Source organism: Pogonomyrmex barbatus, unplaced genomic scaffold (assembly GCF_055798465.1).
Source record: "Pogonomyrmex barbatus isolate J1 unplaced genomic scaffold, ASM5579846v1 scaffold4, whole genome shotgun sequence".
NCBI lineage: Eukaryota > Metazoa > Arthropoda > Insecta > Hymenoptera > Formicidae > Pogonomyrmex > Pogonomyrmex barbatus.
This window is the reverse complement of record NW_028297138.1, coordinates 1,395,381-1,422,021: the sequence shown is the minus strand read 5'-3', so window position 1 is coordinate 1,422,021 and position 26,641 is coordinate 1,395,381. Positions and strand designations below refer to the sequence as shown.

General features: G+C 33.8%; 1 protein-coding gene and 2 pseudogenes across 29 annotated transcripts in view; 2 read left to right on the top strand and 1 right to left on the bottom strand.

Moving 5' to 3' along the window:
- The first annotated feature begins 2,284 nt into the window (after positions 1 to 2,284).
- Positions 2,285 to 26,641, top strand: part of pHCl-1 (pH-sensitive chloride channel 1) — a 1,184,550-nt gene continuing 1,160,193 nt past the window's right edge. For 18 of the 29 annotated variants that reach the window (XR_016140122.1, XM_089080706.1, XM_089080698.1 and 15 more), the window contains exon 1: positions 2,288 to 2,779. The gene's annotated coding sequence lies outside the window, so the exon portion shown is untranslated. Of the gene's footprint in view, positions 2,780 to 26,641 lie in introns of all 29 variants that reach the window. The other 11 variants (XM_089080684.1, XM_089080682.1, XM_089080683.1 and 8 more) reach the window with 4 other exon arrangements.
- On the top strand, positions 17,926 to 20,031 carry LOC105429853 (uncharacterized; annotated as a pseudogene).
- On the bottom strand, positions 19,821 to 22,502 carry LOC148935582 (uncharacterized; annotated as a pseudogene).

Genomic DNA, 26,641 nt, shown 5'->3' with positions numbered 1-26,641 from the left:
AAACATTTTTATTTAAAGAAGTGGACGGCTGCGCAGATTAAAGCCGAATTGGACGAAGTTCACGGGGACTCTGCATCAGCGTTGAAGACCGTTTATTTTTAGATTAATGAATTCAAAAGAGGCCGGACATCAACCAAAGATGAAGCGCACCCCGGAGGTCCAGTTGAAATCACTACGTCAGAAATGATTGAAAAAATCCATCGTATCGTCATGGAAGATCACCGAATGAAGGTGCGTGACAGAGCTGAGATTGTAGGCATCTCAGTAGATAGGATGCATAATATCCTGCACAAAGAATTAGAAATGAAAAAACTTTGTGCATGATGGGTGTCGCGATTGCTGACTATCGATCAAAAACGCATGCGAAAAGACATTTCGCAGCAGTGTTTGTCGATGCTTAAGCGCAATCTACAAGACTTTTGGCATTGATTCGTGACCGTAGACGAGACTTGGATCCATCACTATATAGCCGAGTCAAAACAGCAATCGAAGCAGTCGGCAGCGCTTGGTGAATGTGCGCCGAAAAAGGCGAAGACTGTTTTGTCGGCCGAGAAGATGGCCACTGTTTTTTAAGATTCCCAAGGAATCATCTTTATTGACTACTTACAGAAGGGTCAAACAGTCACAGGAGCATATTATTCTACACTTCTGAATCGTTTGTACGAAGAGCTGCAAACGAAACGGCCGAGATTGGTGCGCAAAAAAGTCATCTTTCACCATGACAATGCTCCGGCTCACATCTCCACAGTCGTAATGACAAAATTGCATGAATTAAGATTCGAATTGCTGCCCCATTCACCATTATTCTCCTGATTTGGCTCCTTGTGATTTCTTTCTATTCCCAAACCTCAAGATCTGGCTCGGAGGAAAGAAATTTTCGTCCGATGAGGAGGTCATCGCTGCTATGGATGCGTATTTTGAAGGTCTTGAGACTTTCTTTTCTGAAGGGATCAAAAAATTGGAATACCGTTGGATTAAGTGTGTAGAGTTCCAAGGAGAGACTACATCGAAAAGTGAAAGAGAATTTTCCGGAAAATAGGTAATTTTATTGCTTTTTTATTTGCCTTATCGAACTCTCGTATAAATATTTAACAATCTAATATATAAGATCTAATATATAATATATAACAATCTAATATATAGGATACAGTATATAGATCTATATAGAAATATGTGGTGTTAGATTAATATTCAAAATCATTATTGTCTTTTCACGCTACCGATTGATCATCTCGTGAATTGATCATATTTCGATGCATTAGCGCGTGATTTCGTGTTCATGAATACGCAACATATTTTGATAATTCAATATTTAATATGATATATTTTATATCAATATTTAAGATTATTAAAGTTTAAAATTAAAATTAGGTTTAAATTAAAAATTTATAACAATAATGATAATTACAGCTGATATATGTTTCAAACAATTAGACAATAGATGGCTTCCATTGGCAGATTGGGTCTTCGTGTCAAATAATTTTTACTTTTCTGAATTTCAGAAGTCATCTATTGTTTGAAACATATTGGCTGTAATTATCAATATTGTTATTCTTGACGTGGCACTTAAGCGTTCTTTCAAAAATTATTTATCCAGTATTATTACGATAAATATTACCACATGTCTCAGTGGTCGAAGAGATGACACTCGCGCGTTAAGCGAACGATCCAGGTTCGATTCCTGGTTGGAGTAATATTTTTCATAATAAAATAATTTTTAATAGTCGGGGATTAATCGATTTCAAATTTGATTATCGATTTAATAGGGAAGGTATGAATTTAGATTTAGCTTTGAGTAGACAAGATCGTTGAATTAATGACACGTAGTTCGCGATAAGCATTGTCTTGAAATTCAGAAAAGTAAAAATTATTCGACACGAAGACCCAGTTTGCCGAGGGAAGTCATCTATTGTCTAATTGTTAAAAATTTGTTTTTTGAATGTTTGAAAATACATGGGTATTAAGTGTGCATTTTGTAATTTCTAGTATTCATTAAAAATAAAATGTTTAGTAATTTTTAATTAATTTTTTTATATTCAAAACATAATTTTTACATAGTCTGATCACAACAATAAGAATTTTACAATTTTCAAATTATAGTAGATTTAATATTGAAAATTTTTTTTATAAAGTGCTCATAATATATTGAGTAAGTTTTGAGCCAATCGCTTTGTGAAACAAGATAATGATTGATATTGCGGAATAAATGGTCAGTGGCCTACAACGCAGTGGTATCTAGTAACACGTATGCTCAAATGGTGGCAGCGGTGTAGCGAGACGGCGCGGCGGACGAAACTACCCTCAGTCCAAAAGTCACCGCGTAAGCTTACGGGTGGAAGGCTACATGCGTTAGATGTGGTATCGTCATCGCCACTGCTGTCGTGCCGTTATTACTCTCTCACACACACACACATACGCGCGCGCGCGCACCACACACACACACACACACACACACACATACACACACACACACACACATATATATATCACGCGCGCGCGTGTACACATTTGTGACAAAAAATTGGAGTGCGTGTATTGCGTGTATTGCGAGCGCGTGTGACTTCCGCCTGTCTATCTGTCTACTTATTTATTACTTACTTATTTGTTCACTCATCTATTTGCTTGCTGATCTGCTTGCAATTTTTTATCGATATGAATTTGTGTGAATAGTGATCCACTTTTAAATAAAAGATACGCGTTTCGTGAAAAATTAAAGTGTAACGAGAGGTGAAGCCTGGGCAACACGGCCAAATTTTTGCATAATGTTTGACTGCTCTCGGTAAGTCTCCATTTTGAATGTATGCCAGACACTCGGTTGCGAATGACATAAGCAGTGCGAGAGTTATGTTTTGTAAAAATCGGAAGAGGGAGAGAGAGAGATAGAGAAAGAAAAAAATTAAAAAAACTTTCTTGTATTTAATCCATTTCATACTAATGTAGAACGAAACGCCTTTTATTTTATGTTAAAGTTTCTCTTAATTCTCTTACTACTGCTTCAAACTAGGTAAGATTGCGCAATAATTAAACATCATAAATTATGTATAATATTGAAAATATTTGTGGAAATGTATTGCTTGCGTTACAATAATTATTATGATATAATTAATAAAATTATTATTTAACACGTTCTTCAATAAAATGTCAATAAAATAACTCGAACAATTTATTAATCAATAAAAGAATTCTAATTCTCTTACAAAAATTGAATATATAAACAGAAGAGATAAAAATATACCGTGATACAGAAAAAGATGATTCAACAAAATTTTAATTTTCTTTTTAAGTTTTAAATTCCTTTTTATTATAATGCAATATGAATAAATGTTTGCGTTTCCAAATTTTATTGTAAAATAAATATTGTAAAAATAATTTATTAGGTTATGTTAATGTTTTTTACAATATGATGAATTATATTATTAATTGTACATAATTTTGTGATATTTATTAAATATCAATAAGTTTCTTTAATAGATTGATTAAAGACAGATGAAGAATAACAAAAATACGGAAAACATTGAACGGGAATATTTAAGAAATTTGATCAAAAATTTTATTGCTCTTTCAGATAGAAACATTTCTTTATTCATAAATATTTTTATTTTTGTAATCTAATAAATTGATAACAGTTTAACTTTTTACAAACAAAAAAATAAAAATAATTATTTTTCGTAGATTCTTAATTCTTAAATGCCACACTTTAGTTTCACACAGAGACAAAATAATTTAATGTAGCATACTTAACCCAATTTTGATTGTTTATAAAAATTTTATGAAAATTAATATATTGTAACAAATTTATTTTTAATCAAAATATTGATTAAATATTAAGATTAAGATATTAAAATAACCTTTAAATCTCAAGAAATCTCAATCTTGGGAAGATAATAATTGGGAAATATGTCATTCCCGAAAAAACTTAAATACTAAATACACTTAAATACACAAGTATATAAAAGAATATGCAAAAAGTTGTCAAAATACAAGAGCTTTATGCTGATAACTATAATCTTTATAACACGAAATAAGCAAAATGAGAAAATCAATTAGCACTACGGAAAAACAATAATAGTTAAACTTTATTAATCAATGGCTGCGTTCAGCAGAGAAAGCAGCTTTGGAATTGTTGTAAAAATCTTTGATGTGATTGGTTTTTGCCATTAGTTCCTCATATCTAAATGTATAAACCAATATATCATATTAAAGGATTTTACAACAGTTGCAAAGCTGCTTTTTCTGCTGAACGCACCCAATGTAATATGATGAATTTAATATCTGTCAGATTGTAATTTTAATTTACAGCCTTTATATGGTATAATAATTTATTAATATTTCATTATGGAAATTTATATTTTAATTTTTAAGATTTTTTTATATTAACAAATTTGGTAGTATACTTATTTTTTAATTACATAAAACTTTTTTAGGTGTGCTATCTATATAAAAATATAGATACATAATAAATTATATTAAAGTAATCCTTTTTATAATTTTAATTAAAAATCAATTTTTATAATTTTAACTTAAAATTTTAATTCATTAAAGCATGCTTGAAATAAAATATGTATGTATTGAGAGTAAAAATTACAATAATATGATTTTTTTTCTTTTTTATTATAAGATTTTTTAAGATAATTTTTTTACATAATGTAATAACTTTTTCGTAAAAAAATATATATTAGCAGCAAAAGACGAGAGGGGAGGAATTCTGGATCATTATTTCTTTCAAGTAAATAAATATCTGTTAAAAAATTAAGATCGGTATTCACAATCTAGTTTTATATTTAAATCTGTTTATCGATTTAAGATAATAAATTAATTATAAAGTACTCAATAAATTATAAAGTAATCAATTAACATCTTAAAACATTAGTTAGAACAGTCTTAAAATAAGAAAGAACTGTAAATGCTTTAGATAAAATAATTCTGTATTAAAACTTATAAATTCAACGTTATAAAGCTTTGATGAATAAAATTTCAGAAATACTATTCGGAAATATGTTGAGAAATAAATATTTTTTTTATAAAACATTTTTACATTTATGATTTTATATAGAATATTAATTTTAAACTTGTTTTAAACTTTAACAAAATAATAAAATTAGTAAACATGTACATAAATTTCAACGATTGAATTCCATGCAAGTATTACAGATAAAATGCGCAATATGTAGAAAATGAATAGATATATGTCCAAGATCCGTTTACTCTGTTGTAAAGTATACAATATTGTTAAATGACTTGAAGTACAACAAAAATTGCATTTATCAAACTATTTTGAATATCCGAAATTTTTCAGCTGACTTCTAATATTAATCCATCTTTTCTAATCGAAAATATTGTTTCCAAAATATCTGACCAAAGTTTCAAAAATGCATCTCGTATTGTCATATATTTGCTTTTAAATCCTTAATTAGTCATTATCTAATTCTAGAAAATATAAAAAGTGGGTTAGTAATGAAACAATGGTTAAAGAAATAAAGTTCGTGCTTGTAATGAGCCAACATTAAGTGAAGGGGAGGCAGAGGAAATATACGCACGCCGTTTGAATTATAAGTGAATATCGATCTTTCATAGCTCGAAGGCTCCACGCAAAAATAACCTACAAAACCTCGTGCTTTGATATTTTCTATTTCAGAAAATTTCTTAAAGTGACAGTGTCTTTAATAAATGACATTTGCATTTATTTTTATAAAATAATTATATTCTTTCCAAGCAAAAAGTTATCAATATGATCAAGCTATTATCAACTTATATATTTTCAAGTGGTGTGTATATCTGCAATTAAAAATTGAATATGTTTACCGTTGATAATGTACAGTCCACTCATAGATTTATTTTGATACACATATTCTAAAATTAATAAATTTAATGTATGCAGTAACTCTTCTAAAAGAAAGTTATTTTGTTTGAAGAAGAGATAAATTTGTATATTTACATTTTTATTGTATAAATTCCCTCATAGAAAACAGTGTAAATTTTGGTATTAATCTTCAAGCATGTTGTCGAAAAGTACATGTACTTGAAAATTAATATTACATTTGATAATATAATTATCATAAGCGACGTATTATTATTGAATAATTCATCGGAAAAATCCACATTTTCTGTACTTAAAAATTTTAATCTAAAGCTACAGATATGAACATAAAGCTACAGATATGAATATAAGATAAGGATTAATATAATTAAAACTAACTGATTACATATTATATCATCATATATTGCAAAAACAAAAAAAATATCAAAATTTGACATCGATTGGTAAAAAATTCTCAACAATTTAATATTAAAATTCATATTATATTATTTAAATACATTGATATTTCATATGAAAAATATTTCACACTGATATTTTTTAAAGCGTATGTATACTCCTCCAATTATATTAGCGGCGTGTATCTTGAACATAATTTTATTTCAAACAGTTTGATTTTACAGATCAGGTTTACTAATATAAATAATTCTAAATAGGTGCGGAAAATTTTAGGAGATAAATTTTTGTCGAAAATTAAGGGAAGTTTTTCATAAAAACGTAATCTTGTATCTCTTTCTGAGTTAAGCTTAAACAATATATAATATATAATATACAAAATAATAATAATGTAAAATCACAAACATTTCGACTTTATTTATCAAATAATTTTTGGTGTGTATTTTTCCAAAAAAAATTAAAAGTTATATGTATAAAAATCCGATAAATATGTAAAAGTTTTCAATAATTAAACATCAACGATTGAAAATTAATATAATTATAAAATATTATATTTATCAGGAGACACGATAGTATCTCGGATGTCAAGTCAACCGAGAACACTACCGTGTGACTTTACGCGACTCGGCGAGATGTGAGCATCCGAAATTAGCAAAGCTCAATAACGGCTAAACCGAGTTCTAAGTAAACTTGATCGATAGCTTGAGTTCGACTTGCATCATAAAAGTATTTTTATTTTCAGCTACGTGCTCTATAAGCAAAGATATTGTTACGCAAAGTCCGATTGAAAATTTTTACTTTAAGAAACGTCGTCGTCATTATTATTATCGTCGCCTTTGTACAGCTGTAACGTCTGTCACGAGATGTCATTATTATAATCTTATCCCAGCGGATTATTAGACTGATAAGTCAGGATCACTGTAGGATCTAGCGAATCAATGTTCTCTGGGTTCTGCAGTGATCCTGACTTATCGATCTGATTTATCCGCAGGGTCGATAAGTTTAATAATGTAAATACGCGTATCGAAACGGACACATTACGGACAGCAATATATCTAATAAACACACTAATTTCTTTTATTTGTTCCATCTTTTTTTTCTTTCTCTAATTTAGAAAGAAATGCATACATTATATTATATCTTCATCATTATATTGTTCATTCGTATCGATTCTTATGTAAACATATATTTCGTAACCTCTAACTACAGTCTCTGCTTCTTATGTCACAATTTTGATTGACTAATTATTAATAAATATACATAACGAGAGTAAGACAGTAGAAGGAATGAGCGAAATAGTATGCTTATTGCTCTTTTTCCGTGCATCCGATTGGCGGTCAATGATGATTGAGTTTCGCGGCGAATTTGACGGTTTTTATTGACAGTTGGTGATAATTTGTTTTAGAGTGTGAGTGATTCATGTTTGTGTTATTTTGCAAATAAATTCGAAAATAAGAAACAATATAAATAATGTTATTTTAAACTAGTAAAAATTGATAATATATTTTTATCTAGATACATATTCATGTACATTATTTTATTTATTACATGTACATATTTATTATGTATTTGTTAAAATTTTTTTTAATAATATTGCTTTCGAGTTTTTAATACAGTGATGATAATTTATTTAATTAATTTACTAAAAAGATATATTTAATAATTATTAACGAAACAGAATGATCTTTTTAATGAAATGTATTAATAAAAGTATAAGAAATCAGGAGACATGGATGTCAAGTCATACGATAAAAAATATATTATACTATTAATAATATTTATAATTATTAAGAAAAGAAATAGTATCTGAACAAAATTATCTTTTTTAAAAAACAAAAAAATATAATAAAAAAATTACGCTATGTTTAGTATATATTAATATTTAAAAAAAATGTCAAATATAAAAGTATCAAGACGCGTTTTTTGAACATAGAAAGACATGGTCACTTACACTCCGAAACGAATTATGACCAATTATTAAACTCGCCGGGAAACTTAACGACCGCCAATCGGACATGTGGAAAAAGAGCAAAAGTGTTATCTCACTCGTTCTTTCGTTTTCTATCCTATTTACTCTTGTTGAGCGTATTATAAAAAAATGTCAAGTATAAAAGGTGTGAATTATAGACACACTTTTCGAACACAGAAAGATGGTTAATACTACAAAATGTCTGACATCACTATTACCTTTTTTAAAAAATAGTAAAAAGAGGGTGGACACTTGAAAAAAAAAGAAATGTCCAGATATAGTATATTGTATCAAGTTAAAAAATAGAACCTAACTGACAATATCTTTTATTTTAAAGAAATGGAATCTAAGGTCTCTGGTACGTATCTTTATATTTCTATTGAAAAATCCTTTTACTCTTACCTCTGTGGTAGTAGTTTTAATTCTTTAAAAAAAATATGTTACGAAATTGCTATATCTAATTCAATTTTAGTTGTGATCAAAGTAAAAAATTAAATCTAAGTGCTAGTATCTTTGTGATTTTTGTATTCATTGAAGAGTCTTCCTATTCTAACTCAAATGGTATTAGCTTTAATTAAAAAACTAAAAAATTTGTTTCTACATTACCAACTCGACTCAAATGATCATTTGTATAAAAGATTTGATATCAATCAACTAGCGCCAAGTTATAATCCTATTATAAAAATTGCATTATTCTACTAAATTCAAGTGATATGTATTAAAAAATAAAATCTAACTGACAATATCATTTATTTTAAGAAAATAGAAACTAAGTGGTACGTATCTTTATTGAAGAGTCTCTTTACTCTAATCGTGGTAGTCTTAATTCTTTTAAAAAAATTTGAATTTTGAATGAAGAATCTTCCTATTTTGACCCAAATGATACTAGCCTTAACTCTTTAAAAAAGAAAATTTTGTTTCCACATTGCCAACTCAATGTATGTAATAATATATAAAATTTGCATAAAAGATTTAATATCAATAATTGGCGTTGTTATAATCTTATAAACATTGAACTACAAGTCTATCTTAGTCAAATTATGTATTTCAATTGTAGAAAAGATTTGATATATTACTATTTAAAAAAAAAATAAAACCCAAGTAGTAGTATCTTTAAAAATAATAAAAACCAAATTATATATATATCTTTCTATCCATTCAAGACTTCTTTTTCTAATCCAAGTGATAGAAATTATTTAGCTCTAAAATATTATTATATCACAAAATTGCTTTATTCAACCTACGTTTTTATCACAAAGAATTAAAAAGTAACAATACAAAATAAATGATAACATTTTATTTAAATAAAAAAAATTTTTATATAAAAACACTTGGCGCTGCTGAGACCAAATGAAGAAAATAAAAATGCAAAACTAATGATGACATTATTTGAATGTTATAAATAAAGGCAAGATTTATTTAATATGATAATTACAATTTTTTATATATTTATATATAATATATATTCGTTTATTCGTTGTTGTTCAATAAAATGCTTGCAAGTTATAAAACATTGGCCTCCTTGACAGCCTCCGATAACGCCATGTACTCGGCAATAAGAGAACCACAGTTTTTTATTTTCTGAACTTTCAAGAGATCGGGCAACCGCTGAATAGGAAAGCAAATCCGAGTATATGAGCGTCTATCGAGAGCAATTTGCCCAATCGGCGTCCCCGCAGCGGTTCTCCGATTCTGCGATATGTTAGAATTCTCGAGTATCTTGCAGATAACATAATATTCTCTTAGCAGCAACCCAATTTTCTTTCATGTATCCACAATTGGCTTAAGTAGCTAACAGTGTGTAAGATGTCGGGTTGAGTGCAAGTAGCAGATACATCAGTGCTCCAACGAGTTCTCGATAGAGGAGATGCTTGTTTCGGGATCGTAACTCTCCTTAGCTGCTCTGGGTAATTTTCCAGGTTCAAGTGGGGTTGACACAGCCTTGGAGTTTGACATTCCAAAACGATCGAGAATGTCTTGTATGTAATCAGTCTGTTTGATCGACAATATCCTCCATTTTCTTGAACATACTCTATTCAAAAGACAGTAGCTAATATCTCCAACCAAGATCCACGACATCAAACCTTTTTGAAATGTATCTGCCAAACTTTCATTCCGACTTTTCGAAAATATGACAATATCATCGATGTAAATAGAGAACAGGAGCAGGCGATTTCCATCCCTTGTAATATACACACGGATCCGATGCGGACATCTTCGCTCCAAACGCAATCAATTCATAATGAATTTTGTCGTTCCAGCATCTTTCCGTTTGTCGTAAACCGTAGATAGCTTTCTTCAATAGGCAGACACGATCTTCCTTGTCGAGTTCCCTGAGCATCTCGACAGCTCTTCGTCTAATAGACATCCAGCTGGATCATTGTCCACGATCTTCTTCAACGTTTCAGTGAAATGATCCGGATCTCCATGTATACTGCTTCTTTGAGCCCATTTTAAATAAGCGGTGGTAATGTCGAATTGCTTCACATGTATTTCCTTTTCAACTGCTAGAACGATCATCTAATAGATTAGAACTTATTCGAGCTATTGGCGCGAAGGTCTCGTAGAAATCGACACTCTGTTGTTGGGTAAAGCGACGATGCGTGCTTTTTTCCAGAGTCTGGTCTATACTTGTTTCTTAAAACTGTACTTATCATCCTATGATCTGAAAGCCTTCTTATTATGGTGCACATATTGTTTTTAATAATGCATCGGACTTCGTTGACTGCAATCTAAAACTATTCGCTATCTGGAGACCTACCTGGCTACCTTGCAGAGCATGGGAATCCCAGCGAGACACACTTCTTCAACGTCTTCTCTAGTGGAGTTGATCGGCTGAAAGCTGAAAAATTAGTCCTGACAATCTTGGGTTGATCACAACTTCTTCTTCTAGGATCATGGCGCACGCTTTTTTAGTCGTCATCTGATTCATGCTTATCGGGATTCTCTATAGGAACTTCTAACTCGATCAGTCTCATATGGTCGTCGATATTTGAGGAATCAACATTTAACTCCACCTCTCGCGTTGCTTCTTCTTCATCGTGGAGTAACTCATAATCGTTGTCGGCTTTCGTCGAATTCTAATTTTCCATTTATGAAGAATCCATGAATTTCATGTTTCGGGCTATGTCAATTCGACTCTCGTTGGGCGTCCGGTATATACTCGGTAAGTCTTCGATTCGTCGAAATAATCGACGAATATTCCCTTTTTTAAGCGTGAAACTATCTAACTATCTTTCATTGGATCACAATTCAGGACAAATATATTAGATCCGAATTCTTCAAAGTTTCGTATGTTTCGTACGGCAGCCTTCTCAACTATATTTCATAGGTAATTTTTCCACCGAGGCTTCTGGATGGGCAACGATTTCGTATAAAATTTGCGGTATTAACCATCTCACCTCAGAACGATGGAGGCAGTGATGACTGAATAAGAAAACATCTCATCATCCAGTAAAGTCCTATTTCGTCTCTCTGCAACACCATTCAGGCGTGTGGATCAACCTGCGGACAATACCGTTTTCACGCAAAAGCTTGTCGAATGTTTTTGATATTCTCTTTTGTTGTCTGCAGTGACTGGATTTTCCTTCCAAATCGATTTTCCGCTCGAGTCTTGATCTTCTTGAAGGCTTCTAATCTGAAGCGTCCTCATCCTTTTGTTTTATCAGGCATATTTCGTACCAACGTGAGTGGTCGTCGAACATGACGAAATACTTCGATTTTCCGTTTGACTCGACCCGCATCGGATTGCAGACATCATTGTAAACAATTTCCAGTGATGCTTAATGCTCCTCGCGGACATTTTTGGAAATGACCTCGTCATCTTTCCGCGAAAGCATACCTTGCACTTGAAATTTTCCCCGGAATCAATGTTCATATCTCGCACACACTCGGTATGATTGCACTTGATTAGATCACGCACATTTAGATGGCCCATCTTTTGGCCATTTCTCAATCTTTTCTCGCGTCGCGCCTTCTCTCGGTTCCTTTCATTCGCGTTCACCTCGTAGTTAGTTTCGCCAATGAAATATAGTCCATCCTTTCGCTGCGCGGTGAGGATCGTTTTGCCGTGTCTGTCAATAATGTTGGCTTCTCACGATCGAAAATCACACGATAATTAAGATTCGTGATCTTACTGACCGATAACAAATTTGTTTAAATTCGAAGCTATCTAGGGCACTCAGACTATCTCGCGCACGCTTACGCTTTTCGAGAGTCCTTCATTTTCCGTAACGAACCTTGCGCGATCTTTTCCGCGAATAGTCACAGACGCTCCGTGGTTGGTGAACTTCACGTTTCCTCCACAGTAGTCAGAATTCTCAACAATGTCGATCCCATCGTGCCCCATGTGAGCAGTGCACCCACTGTCCAGGTACCAGTCCTTGCATACACTGCCGGCAAGTATATCCACAACACACATTTTTCGCGTCGTCGTACACAGACTCACGTCCTCTGTTACGTTTACGTTGTGTTCGATTTTTTTCGGCTCGCTACAGTTTGCAGCTTTGTGGCCGATTTCGCACTGAAAACATTTGAATTTGAAGGATCCACCTTTCTTGAAGTTTTTTCGCGATGATCTTATTCTTACTGTTCTCTTTTTGATCTGTTATTCCGACGCGTATCCGACCATTTCTTCGCGAGTAACGCTTTCGATATGACATCGCGCGCATCGCCTTTTTGAGCGTGATATTCTTCCATTATTTTAATGCGCAACGTATCGGGGAATGGTAACTCGTTTCTAGATATCACGCACCGAAAGTTTTCGAAACTTGTTGGGAGACTATTTAGCAGCATTACAGTTAGTAAATCCGAGTTTATTTCTACGTCCATTTTAACCAACCGATCTACCGTATCCAAATATATATTGAGATGATCTTGCACGACAGTGCTGTCGTCCATTTCGTGAAATGTGATCCTCTTAAGCAGCGTCGCCTTTCTAATAGCCCGCTCGACTGATAGGTCGTCTTTAACTGTCCCACACTTTCTTTGATATGTTGCATCCTTTTAACTCTGACGGTTTTATCCGTAAGTGTAATGTCTGATTTAACCTTCTGATCTTCACGCTCTCATTTGCCGCTTCTGCAGCTAATTCATTTCCCAATACGATTTTGAGTTTCACGACACTACCACACACATATCCCCAGGCGTCGTTCTTTATGAGAATCGTCTCCATTTGGATTTTTCAAATATATATCATAATTCTCTTTGCTAAGTAGTTCTATTCTGACGCTATTCGACGCAGCCATTTTGATTGTCATATCTTTGTGAATATGTGTCCTGACACTCAGTTTCGATTTCACACGCCATGTGTCCACTTTTGCATTCGCACTGAATGATGTTTCCGTGTATTACTTTCGCATCTCTGGGCCTATAACCTGTTAGGCGTAGTTGTTATTTAATAAAACGAGTTACTAAACGTTACTCGCGAAAGTTACTCACGAGTTACTAAAGAGAAATATTAAATTTATTGGAAAGATACTGTTACATCCAAGCTCTGAAAGGAGGGATTTGACTTAATTGATGAAGCTCGGGAGAATTGATGACGCTCGGAACGATTTGTCCCCTATCTTTCTCTCTCGCAGACCAACGTTCGAGGTATCAACCTGCGAGTCGAACGCATCTTTCGTGCACAGGGTAATGGGTCAATGTCAATGACGTTATTACGCCTGCCTGCACTAGTAACGGTCGATGGTCCGTTTTTAAGTCAGAGAAGTTAATTTCTTTAATCTGGGATAGGACTTCGTGCAATCTTTCGGATGCGGGGAAGGAAAGTTAATAAATGATTAAACTCGAATTAAAAAAATAAAACATTTAATTTTGAATTATGTCTAAATAAAATAATATCACGTGAACAATGGATTCATCGGAGCATAATAACATCAAAAGCATAATAATAATAATTAATAATAAAAAAAATTTTCTTTAAAGGTATACACTACGCGCGTGAATTTACAAATAAGAAAATTATAAATGCGGACAATTTGCGAAAATGAATTTATGACGATGATCGTAGTGCGATCACACGCGCGCGCGCGCGCGCATATGTGTGTGTGTGTGTGTGTGTGTGTGTGTGTGTGTGTGTGTGTGTGTGTGTGTGTGTTTGTACAAATTTCTGCTCGTAGGGCACATATATCTCTTTACTTTGTAACGGAGCGCATCCCTCCGCTCCATTCCTCCTCCGAATTTCCCCCGACCGACCATTCGTCGGGGACCGCCGAACACCAGGCGGAGTGCGGCAGTGGCTGCAAAGAGGCAGTAATGCCTCCTTTTTAATCTAACTCGAATTCCGAAGCGTTGGAGAATACCACGAAAACATACATGTTTTCGTGGTATTTCCCCGCACTGCGCCAAGCGTCGCGCCAACAAGCGCTAACGCACTCCGCACCGCGCCACGCACCGTACCACCGAGCGTGAACGCGTCCCGCACCGCGCCACGACCGCGTCCACAAGCGCGTAACCACCCCCGCACCGCGCCGTTACCTTCCCACCGAATTCCTTCCATACCTTTAATCATCCCCCGATCCTTTTTTTCCGCTCCTGGGGAGAGGGATGCTAACCCCGAGATCGACCAATCCGACCGATCCGACCGAAAATACCGAGGTCGATCTCGGGTATAAAAAGGCATCGCTCTCCACAGGAAATCACTCCTCGTAGACTTCTGTTCCTAGCTCGTTTTCCGAGAACCCGTCTCAAGGAAGCGAGCATCCGAAACCGGTAGCAAGCCTGAGATTTGTTGGGGCCCTCCCGAACGCGTCAAGTTCGCTTGGCCTGGCCGAAAGTCGTCTCCGTATCTCGCACGACAAGTCGAGAGTTGCTGGGGTCTCCCCAGCGCGTCGAGTTCGCTCGACCCGACTCCACCGTTTCCGAGATTTCTCCGCCGGGTATCGGGGTTCTCTCCGATACCACCTCTCCGAGCACCAGGGTACACCCTGGTCGGCCGAGTACACTCGGCACCGCCACTTTCTTCTCCGCACGCAGCCGGGGCCCTCCCCGGCTGGCCGAGTTCACTCGGCATTCACGCAGACAGACGAGGGGCGCACCTCCCGTCAGCCGAATCCTCTCGGCAGGGAACGGGCACACCCATTCTCCGATCTAAACGATCCGACGACCTCGCGAAATATCCACCCTCGCGACAACACCCGCGACACACGTGCACGTTTAAATCAACGCCGATTTAAAGGCCCGCGACGAACACGTGCGACACCGCCGCCGCCGCGCGCGCCCCGCACCACTAAACTGCGCGCTGCGATCAGTATCGCGCCGACCGCCCGAGCGATATCTTATTTTATATCCACGCGCTATCCGCGCGCCGATCGCCGTCTCGCCCGTCCACGGCCATGAAAATTAACGCGAAGATTCGGTGCATTCTATCGCACTACTATTAGTTAAATAAAGCATCGTTATTTGTTATAATTATCGCCTAACAATTTAATAACAACTTTCTGTCTCCAACGTCCTCGCTTCCCCTCCTGGCAACCGACTGACTCTCCGCGCGGGAAAGCGAGACCGTTTTAACTTGATACCTTTTTTTACTTTTTTTTTAAAAGTTAATTTTGTAACGATATCATGCATAATATAATTTAACAGAGAAATTAATAAAAATTTGGAAAGATGGAAAAAATTAATTTACCGAATCATTAAGAATTTACTAATAATTATATCTTGCAATTCACAAAATTGATTTTATAGTTTATTATTTATTAATTACTGAAAATAGTATTTTAAATAAATTAGAGGAAAATTGTATTTCTAAATATTATTTTATTTTTAAATTATCTAATGAAAAAATCTTGATCAATATTATTAAATATGTATAATTGTATTTAGCGTTAAATGCCTGCTACATAGACAACTCAAATGAATGATTTGCCTTGACTTCATAAATAATGATATTTTGCGATTTACTTCGATCAAATCAATGGCCTCATTTGCCATTCGATTATTAATTCTATTCCTGACTATTCTAAGAATAATTCATTGACTCCATTTTATTATATTTAGAATTATTGCTTGTCTCTCTCTTATATACATTCAGATCTTCTTTTCGTATATTGAATTTTGTCTAACCGATTATTTAAATATTTAATATATACTAATGGATCAATACTTATTTCCATTATAAATTTTGTTAGTTGCTGTGAATACATTTAATTATAATAAAAAGATTTAATTAATATGAGTAGATCTACAAAAAGAAATAAAAAATGTCATGTATGACTTAAAAATCATATATAAGTTCTTTGGAATATTTAGTTTTCTTTTTATAACATGCTTTATTATAACATGCTAATCAATTGGGTTTTTTAATCCAATTTTTGGGGGAGATATTTAAAAAGTTTATATGCATGTTTTATAGCAAAAAGTTTTTGTTTGTTTTCTTTGTAATATTAATGGAGATATAGGTTTCACAATATTGTTTCAAACTCATAGCCGATGACGCGCCGATCACGCCCGAAATTACTCGAGTTTGTGACGTCACAATATTATATGTTATATATAATATATAAGATATTGAGATTGCAATCGGTGCGTCGTCGGATATGAGTTTGGAACAATATTACAATTTAGTGTTTGCTGGGATGACAACAATTAAAACATATAGGACATGTTTCGTCTCTCTTTGTAATAATACAACTAAAAGTATACCAAATAAAGTGTTCGTGACAGTGACACAAGACATGAAACTTCGCCAGAAATGGTTTAATGCCGTTCGGAGAGATAATCTCAAAAACAGCACATTAAATTTCTTTTGCTGTGAAGACCATTTCAATGTAAGTAAACGTTTTTACAGCTTAAGGAAGTAGATCAGTTTGAAATTTTGAAAAAAATGGAAAATTTTTTTGCTTTAAAAACTAAGCTTGAAGTCTTAGAATTAATGTGCAGAAAATCCCAAGTGAATATTCAAAGTATTTTTCGAGTTATAGCATTTGAAGTGGAGTTGCATATCTATGCGCCGGTAAACGCCCGAAGACTCGGAAGGCACAGTATTCTATAGAATTCTCCTATCGCCTCCTATCGAGTACAATAGACATAATAAACCGGTTTTCTCTTTTTTCGTAAGTATTATTTTCGGAAATGCGACCGTTAATACTAGTTCAAAATATTTGAAGGTGCTTATGAAACTTTTAGTTAGTCGCTATCTGCAGCATAGTACGTTTCATGTACGCGTATAAAATAATACTTAAAATTATATTATAAGAATGGATCGTACATTTATGGACAAAAAGGGTTCACAAAATTCATCAGGACGTCCGAGTAGAACAAGAAAAAGAAAACCGCCGAATTTTCATATATTCGCGAAACAGCTACCATTAATATCGAAAAAGTAAGCGAAAAAGTCGAAAACAAGATTGGTGGAAGTGCTGATAAATGCAGGCCACGGATACCACCGCATAATTAAGTTTTTATTAATTTTTACGATTCTCAGTGAGATCAAATGTAAGACATATAATGGAAACATTACATTTAGCAAGTATTCGCGGACTTGGATTCAAATTAGTGATTACATGTAATAAATGTGAACCGCGATAAATTCTTGTCTGCTTATCAGTCACGCGTATGAGATAAATAGACGAATTGTTTTTGCAATGAGACTTCTTGATGTCGGTTACGAAGGCATAAAAAAATTTTACAATATTATAGATTTTTCAAAAATCTTCAACAAAACTGTATATAATAACATTATCGTAAATGTTCATTATGTGACGAAAGCAGTAGCTGATTTAATGTTCATGATTAATGTTCACTGAGGCGGCTAATGAAGAGAAATGATTGACGGCAAATGCAGAAAATACATTAGAATCGATAGGCTTAACAATTTCTGGAGATGGAACATGAAGGAAAAGAAGTTTTTCGTCTTTACAAGGTATTGTAACACTAGTTGGCCATTATTCTGGAAAAGTAATAGATCTAATTATCAAATCATTGTATTGCAAACAATGCGAATATTGGATTAACAAAATGGACACAAATGAATAACGCATGGAAAGAATCACATATAAACGAATGTTCCATCAATCACAAAGGAAGTGCGGAAAAAATGGAGATAGACGGAGCAGTACAAATGTTCGCGAGATCCGAAGATTTACATGGCGTGAAATATTTATCTTATAATGGTGACAGTAATAGTAAGACATTCAAAAGCATCGTTGAATCGCAATCTTATGGTGAACATATTATTACAAAAAAAGAATGCGTTGGTTATCTTCAGAAACGGATAGGTGCGCGACTTTGTAAAATAAAAAAAGATACAAAAGGACTTGGCGGAAAAGGAAAGCTCACAGCAAATCTAATCGACGAACTCAGTGTATACTATGGATTGGCTATTATGAGAAATAAAGATTCCGTAAATGATATGAAGAAAGCAATCTGTGCTACTTTGCAACATAAGTCTTCCACTGACGAAAATCCGCAACACGATAATTGTCCGTCTGGACAGTTGATTAATATACGTGGCAGAAAGCAAAGGCTAATAATAAAAAATAAACTTGACGAATATACACATAAAGAAGCATTGCCTGATTATTGTTATTAAGGTTGTTATTCCTGCATATGAAGAATTGAGGATAATTTATTACACCGCTGTTTGGGAGGCTTTACGCAAAATAATCGAAAACCTAAATTCTCTGATTTGGTCGTTTGCGTCGAAGCGAATATTTAACGGCATTAAGACCATAGAAATTGCCACATTGCAGCTAGCATTTTTAATAAAGGCTATACAAGCATACTTTTGATGCATAATGCAATGCATAATTATTGGTCCGAATTCAGCTGCATTGGCGGAGCAACTTGACAATGCATGCGTCTTCAAAAGCGAAGCGCAGATGTTTACAGCATCTAAAGAAGATCGAATCGAGCGACAAAGGAGCAAAATAGCCTTGGAGGATGCTACATATGAAGAGAGATTGTATGAAGCAGGCTGATTAACGATAAGACGCAAAAACTATATTAAGTTATCAAACTTTAAACGTGTTTTTCTCAAAATCATGTTTTTCAAGACGGTGTAAACGATATTTCAGATAATTGATGGATTAACTTGATATTTGAACTACATATTCAGAAAAACAGTAGTTATTGTGTAACGGAGGCCTTGATAACATTTTTAACCCTTAACCAGACGCGCCGCGGCACTAAGTGCTGCAAAATTCATTTTTCTGAAAAATCATTGATAATGCAAGTCTTTTTTCTATTATCTAGAAGACTAACCTTCTGTATTCCTCATTTAACATCTCAATCATAAGACAGTGCATTTTTCCTATTAAGTGATTAGCCGTTTATCCACTTTAAAAGCAGTAAGACACGTTTTACGGCACGGAGTGCCTCGCGCGCCTTAGAACGTAAGTAAAATCTTATTTATATAAATAATTATAATAATGCGAGATGTTGAACCATTCCTTACATTTTAATTTATTTTTATTTGCATTAATGCTTAATATCTCTTTAAGTTAGAATTAGGTTATGTTTTAAAAAGGTTTTAAAAAGCTTAAACAATACGAATTTTGAAACGATCTAGGAGACATCCTGAATCAAAATCCTGTTCTAAGTTTCCTATCATAAGTCTCAAAAATATCCCAAATCGAGAGGTATTTTATAATACTTGGAGAGATAGAGGAAGATAATATATAAGAAAAAAATAGTTGATTTTATTTTATTTTTTTTTATTTTAGTTGATTAATAGTCTATTTAATAGTCTATTTTAATAATCTATCACTATCTTATAAGAACATTGTTACTATTTTTTTATGTTTGATTTTAAATTGATATCTTTATTTTTAAAACAATTATCTTATTTTTAATTTTCTACTTACATCTAATCAAACTTTTATTTTTATAAGAAAATAGACACAAAATTTTAATATTATAATTATATTTTAATATTATATTTGATTATCAATATATTTTACTTCTTTTTATGACGATTATCTAATTATTTATTCAATTATTATAACTCCCAATAAATTTGATGCGGCACTGAGTGAGAGTTTCCGTATCAATTGTTCAACTTTATCGCATAAAATTTAAGTCACCTCGAAACTGGCAAAAGTAAGAAAATCTTCGGACATTAGACCTCCATTTAATTAAAATTTTAAAAGGAGCCTGTGCAACGTTAATGTTGTGCGGGTCGTTTCGGGAATGGATCGGCTTGGGAATCGACTGCAGGATTTTGTTTTAAATGATGACTTTGACTTTGTTAATAAACTTTAATAAATTTTACACTTTGTACTTATTAATTCGGACCGTGACGGCAATACAGAATATTAACGAGTCCTTCTCCTAGTAAACGGTTTCCCGGTCTTCATAGTTTCCCGTTTTTATCCTGTTTCGGGCGGCCGATCTTTGCAGCGTAATCATAATAATCAGCATTCGCGGTCTATCTCTAGATTGCGCAGCAGCTTTCCGCGTAAAAACCGCGTAATCCGGTTTAGCGATTGACATAATTTACTTAAGATATAAAGTTAAGTAGAGCAGTTGCAAAATAAATACAAGCGGTTACAATTTAGCGATCACTATCAATTAATAAAAGTAATAATAATCGAGTAATAAAATGTCGTTCGCTTGTTGCAATCCGCTTTGTCAGCGGTGAGCGATTGCGTTGTTGCGACACTAAATTATTTGTTCTTTCAAGTCAACGTGTAGTCATGAAATTTGAGTCAGTTTGCTTACTTTCTATCAGTTGTAGAACGTCGTGTAAGAAAGTGCTCGGGAAAGTTATCGGGAATTGATATTTGTTTCAGTTTCAATACTTTCTGAATGCCCAAATTGACTTCAACATATTTGAATGCTGTGCCTACACTTGACAAACGAGATTTCTTTCAATAGCATGCTATTTCTGTAAGCGCAGAGTCTTCGCTTCTTCGATGTACCCACATAAGAACTGCCAAAGTATGTTTGTATCTGTATTGTAAGACAAATTTTAAAGAATGGCAATAAGAACAGGTTACATACATAGGTTACATAACGCGCCACCTTTCACTACATATACCAATAGATACCCATCGCTGTTACACAATCATGACACTGTACTATGATTTTCTCTGTTGTTTTATTAATGATTAATGTTGTTGAATATGCTTTGCTTATGTTAGGACATACTCGACATTACAGAGGTCTTCTTCACGTTTTAGCTAAACATAACCAATATCTGCATTTCCGTAGCTCTCACAACAATTCCTTTAAATAATTTGTGATAAACATTCATACTCAATTTAATCTCGTAGCAATTTTATTTGTTAATAAGCAGTTACACATTGAAACGTAATTATTTTACTAACAATGAAGCTTTGGCAGAACATATTTCTAGAGCATTGAAACGATCATTATCTCTGAAAAATTCTAGCACTATAAACATGTCGATTTGCGGCAATTTATTACTATTTGCTTTCACAAAACCTTTTTCACACATCATTCCGTCAAAATTTGGTTAAATGATTAAATTCATTATAATTTATTATAATAAATAATTTTAAGTTATTTTGAAGAGTTATTTTGATTTCTATCTCTATAAATTATATCCAGACTTCGCAGAATAGTCATATAAAATTGTGACATCACGAACTCGTATGCTAGTTGCGTGGCGTTTTACGATAACATGACAAAATTTGAATTTTTACAATAAGAAACTTATTAATAATAGTTTACATATTTTAACTTATTAATAATAGTTTACATATTTACAAAAAAAATTTTTTTTTATTTTGTTTTGATGCTATTAATACATGTTTATAACAAAAAAAATATATTAGATGTACAAAAAAGTTTATATTTCTACAATTTGTATAAATGATGAAAATATGTAATCGGTTTGTAAATTAAGAAGAATGACGAAATGAGTGAAGAAATGCACAATTAGATGAGCAAAAAATAAGAAAATTATTATTTATAATAAATTACTTAATAAATTATTTAAATAATGAAAATTTAACAAGTTCAATTAAAAGTTTATACACACACGCACGCACGCACGCACGCACGCACGCATGCCCGCACGCACGCACGCACGCACGCACGCACGCACGCACGCACGCACGCACGCACGCACGCACGCACGCACGCACGCATACACGTACATATGTACATATGTACATATCTTATGTCTTATAAAAATTATATTAAGTTGTAATATTTTAAACTTTTTATTGGTTTTGTTAAATTTTCATTATTTATTAAATAATTTATTGTAAATAATAACTCCCTTATTTTTTGTTCATTCTGATTTCGCATAAATTTTTTCACACGGACCGATTTGATTTACGGACCGATCACGAATTTACATCATTTATACAAATTATAGAAACATAAATATCTCAATTAAGGGGATCCTAAAGCGAAGGACGAACTCCGACGGCCGTTAATGCCATCTGAACGGAATTAAAGAAATGTCGATCGACAATTTAAAAAGTTGATATTATCGACAATTTAAAAAGTCTATATTATCGACATGACTAATTCCGTTTACTCATATTAATTTTTACCTTATCATTTTACTAAATAAATGAAAACACATGTATATATTGTATATATGTATCAACACACACCACACATATATGTATATATATATTATATATTAAACTTATATATGTAATTTTAGAAGATGGTGTGTGTGTGTGTGTGTGTGTGTGTGTGTGTGTGTGCGTGCGTGCGTGCGTGCGTGTGTGTGTGTGTGTGTGTGTGTAGGTATCTCTCCAATTGTTTACAAATAATGCATTAGTAATAATCTTTATCATTCGGGCATACATTTTTGCCAGTAACGTCAAACAAACGCTCCTGATTATAATTTTTATCAATACCAAATAGACACTTCTGATTTTTATTATTCGAATCATACTGTAATATGAAATTTAGAATGAATTTCTTTATTCTCATGAGAATGCAATTGATATTTTTTTTTCTTGTCTTTCTGATTATTTACAAATTATTTATTTATAGTATCCTGTACTGCCAAAACTGACGCTTCTGGCATTCGTTTTGCAAATACTGTTAGAACAGATGCTTCTGACTATAATTTTTATCAGTACCGTCCAAATAGACGCTTCTAACATTGACGAAACACTTTTCACCATTGCACTAATTATAAGAATATAATTATGGATAAAATAGTTATGAAAAGAGCGCTTTCTTCCGAGCGTAACTTCGTGTCACGCTCTGTCTCGATTCTAATTGTTTTGACCATATTGCGGCGGGTTCACGTGTCGAGGCACGCACACAAAAGACGAGACACGTACATGTGCGCTCGACAACGTTGGGTTGGCCGAAGAGAATAGAAATATCATCCTACTCTCTCGCACCGAAGCGCCGTGACTAGAGAATAGGAATATCGTTGTACTCTCTCGCGCTCGCGACGCGTATGAGAAGGAAATAGAAATATTATCGTACCTTTTCGCGCAATATGCGCCGTACGATGATCCAGCGTTTTTTGATTATCGTTCATTGCTAACGTAGTATAGCGAAAGAATTAAAAAGAATAAACAGACATTAACAATGCATAAAGAGAAACGAAAATCGTTATATATAATTGTATATAATTTTATGTATAAAAATTATAATTGTTTAATAAATAAGAATGTCTATGATTATTTTCTCAGTATAAATGTATAATATATGTTTCGAAAATCTTTAAGAAATTCACAGTTTTGAGTAATTACTTACAAATTCGACAAGATATTTATTGAACGATAAATGAAATAATCAAATTGTATTATTTCTTCTTTCTCTCTCCTTTTTGTTTGATATAAGCAAAAATATGCGCAACTTGTTAAATTTATAATTTTTTGGACAAAAAACCATCCTGGAACAAAAAAAGAATAGTTTCGGAAATGATTCATATTAAAAAACAATCTCATAATAAGCAAAGTGACACGGATCTTTTACCTAATTGTTACTTTCCTATTCTCAATTTACCATCCTCCTTCCACAAACCCCCTCCCTCCTAACATTACATCCCCTCCTTATCATGCTATTCAGTTTTTATTTTGTACAAGGTTGGTCTTGGTCTTATTCTTACACAGACTTTCAGTGTTTTACCACATTTATCGATTGTTGTATTATATCATATTGTAATTTCCGATTATTCAACTTGCGCCACTGGCTGTCTCCAAGGTACTTTATTTTGCTTGGCTTCGTTCTAGTTATCTTTATTGTCACATTCTATTTTAATACGTTATTGCCATCCATGTTCGATTATTTTTTGATGTTGGTCAATTTTGATTAGTTTTTTCTCTTTTTTTGATTTTGCTATTTAGGACCAACTTTCGATTTGATCTTCGCACATCAAATTTATTTCGGATAAATTTATTTCTCGAAATCGGCCGCTGCGAGGCATACACACGCAAGACGAGGCACGTACATATGTGCTCGGCGCTCGGCAACATTGGGTTGGCAGAAGAGAACAGAAATCATCCTACTGTCTCGCACCGATGCGCTGTGAGTAAAGAATAGGAATATCGTATTCTTTCGCGTTCTCGACGTGTATGAAAAGGAAATAGAAATATTGTCGTACTCTTTCGTGCTCCATGCACCGTGCGATCGTCGAGCGTCTTCGACTTGTTCACCGCTCGTTATTGTTGATATATATAGTATGAATTAAAAAGAGTAAGCAGATATGAAAATAATGTATGAAAAAATTCAAAAATTGTTATATGCTTTACTTGTCATACTCATAATGACCTGTTATATAATTTGCAATTGCGGAAAAGATGCATGAAATGCAAAAAAATTTTGGAAGAGTTGCGGAATAGTTGCGGAATGGTTGCAAAATAATTGCAGAATCCTTACGAAAGAGTTGCGGAAGAAGTGCGATGATATGCGGAGAGATTGTGAAAGAGTTGCGGAATGGTTGCGGAAGAGTTGTGGAATAGCTGTAAAGATATGCGGAAAGATTGCAGAAGTATTGCGGAATGATTGCGGAAAAGTTGCGGAAAGGTTGCGAGAGTTGCGAAATAGTTATAAAGATTGCGGAAGCGTTGTGGAATGATTGCAGAAGAGTTGTGGAAAGGTTGCGAGAGTTGCAGAATAGTTATAAAAATATGCGGAAAGATTGCGGAAGCGTTGTGGAATGGTTGCGGAAAAGTTGCGGAATTGTTGCAGAATGATTGCAGAAGAGTTGCAGAGAGATGCAAAGATATATGAAAAGATTGCGAAAAAATTTCGGAGTGATTGTGGAATGGTTGCAGAAAGATTGCGGAAGAATTGTGGAATGTTGCAGAAATGTTGCGGAAGAGGTGCAAAGATACGCGGAAAGATTGTGAAAAAATTGTAGAAAAATTGCGGAATTGTTGCGGAACGGTGCGAAAGAGTTACGGAAAAGGCGCAAAGATATGCGGATTATGGAAGAGTTGCGGAACGGTTGCGGAAAGATTGCGGAAAAGTTGCGAAAGAGATGTAAAAATATGCACAAGGATTGTGGAAGAGGCGGAATGGTTCCGAAATGTTGCCGAAAGATTGCGGAAAATTTGCGGAAGAGATGCAAAGATAGGCGGAAAGGTTGCGGAAGAGTTACGGAAAGATGAGAGAGTTGTGAAATGGTTACGGAGATGTGCGAAAAATTGCGAAAGAGTTTCGGATTGCGGAGTGCTCGCAAAAATATGGTTACGGAAATGGTTACGGAAAAGATGCAATAATATACGAAAAAATTGTGGAAGAGTTGCGGAATGGTTGCGAAATAGTTGCGAAAATGTTGCGAGAGTTGCGAAAAAGGTGCTATAATAGGTGCTATAATGCGAAAGGATTGTGAAAGAGTTGCGGAATAGCTGTAAAGATATGCGAAAAGAATTGCGAAAGAATTGCGGAATGGTTGCAGAGATATACAGAAATTATGAGAAAGTTGTGGAATGGTTGCAGAGATATGCGGGCAGATAGCGGAGATATGCGGAAAAATTACGGGAATGGGAAAGGAATGACTGCGGAAGTATGCGGAAAAGTTGCGAAACGGATACGAAGATATCCGAAGAGGTGCCGGAAAGAAAGAAAATATAAGAGATGAAATTATATAACATTCATATTTCGCGCTGAGAACTTCATCCGCTGCCGCGTAATGGCGAAAATTGCAATCGTAGCCCATACGGAGGCAACGACAATAATAATAATGATGATGATAATGACGACGTTTCTTAAACGTAAATTTCTACGTTTCGGACTTTCTCTCGATATCATAAAAAATATTATAATTGCATAAAATAAATATAATTACATAAATATATCGAGAGATACGATCGTGGCTCGTCGCCAAGTGTGAGCGCCAGCGCTTCACGAGCGCGAGACTGGCCGTGTCTCTTTACGTGAACCGACGAGTTGCTGATCATCAAGATTATCCATGGATTCATCAGATTTAACGGCTGATCAATTTCTGAATAGGCGCAATCGATAACTTAGATTTGAATTAATAAAGTATATATAATAAAAGTGTTTTTAGTTTTCTTCTCTGTGTCGTATGAGCGGAGATATTACGATTCAAAATTCGATACTTA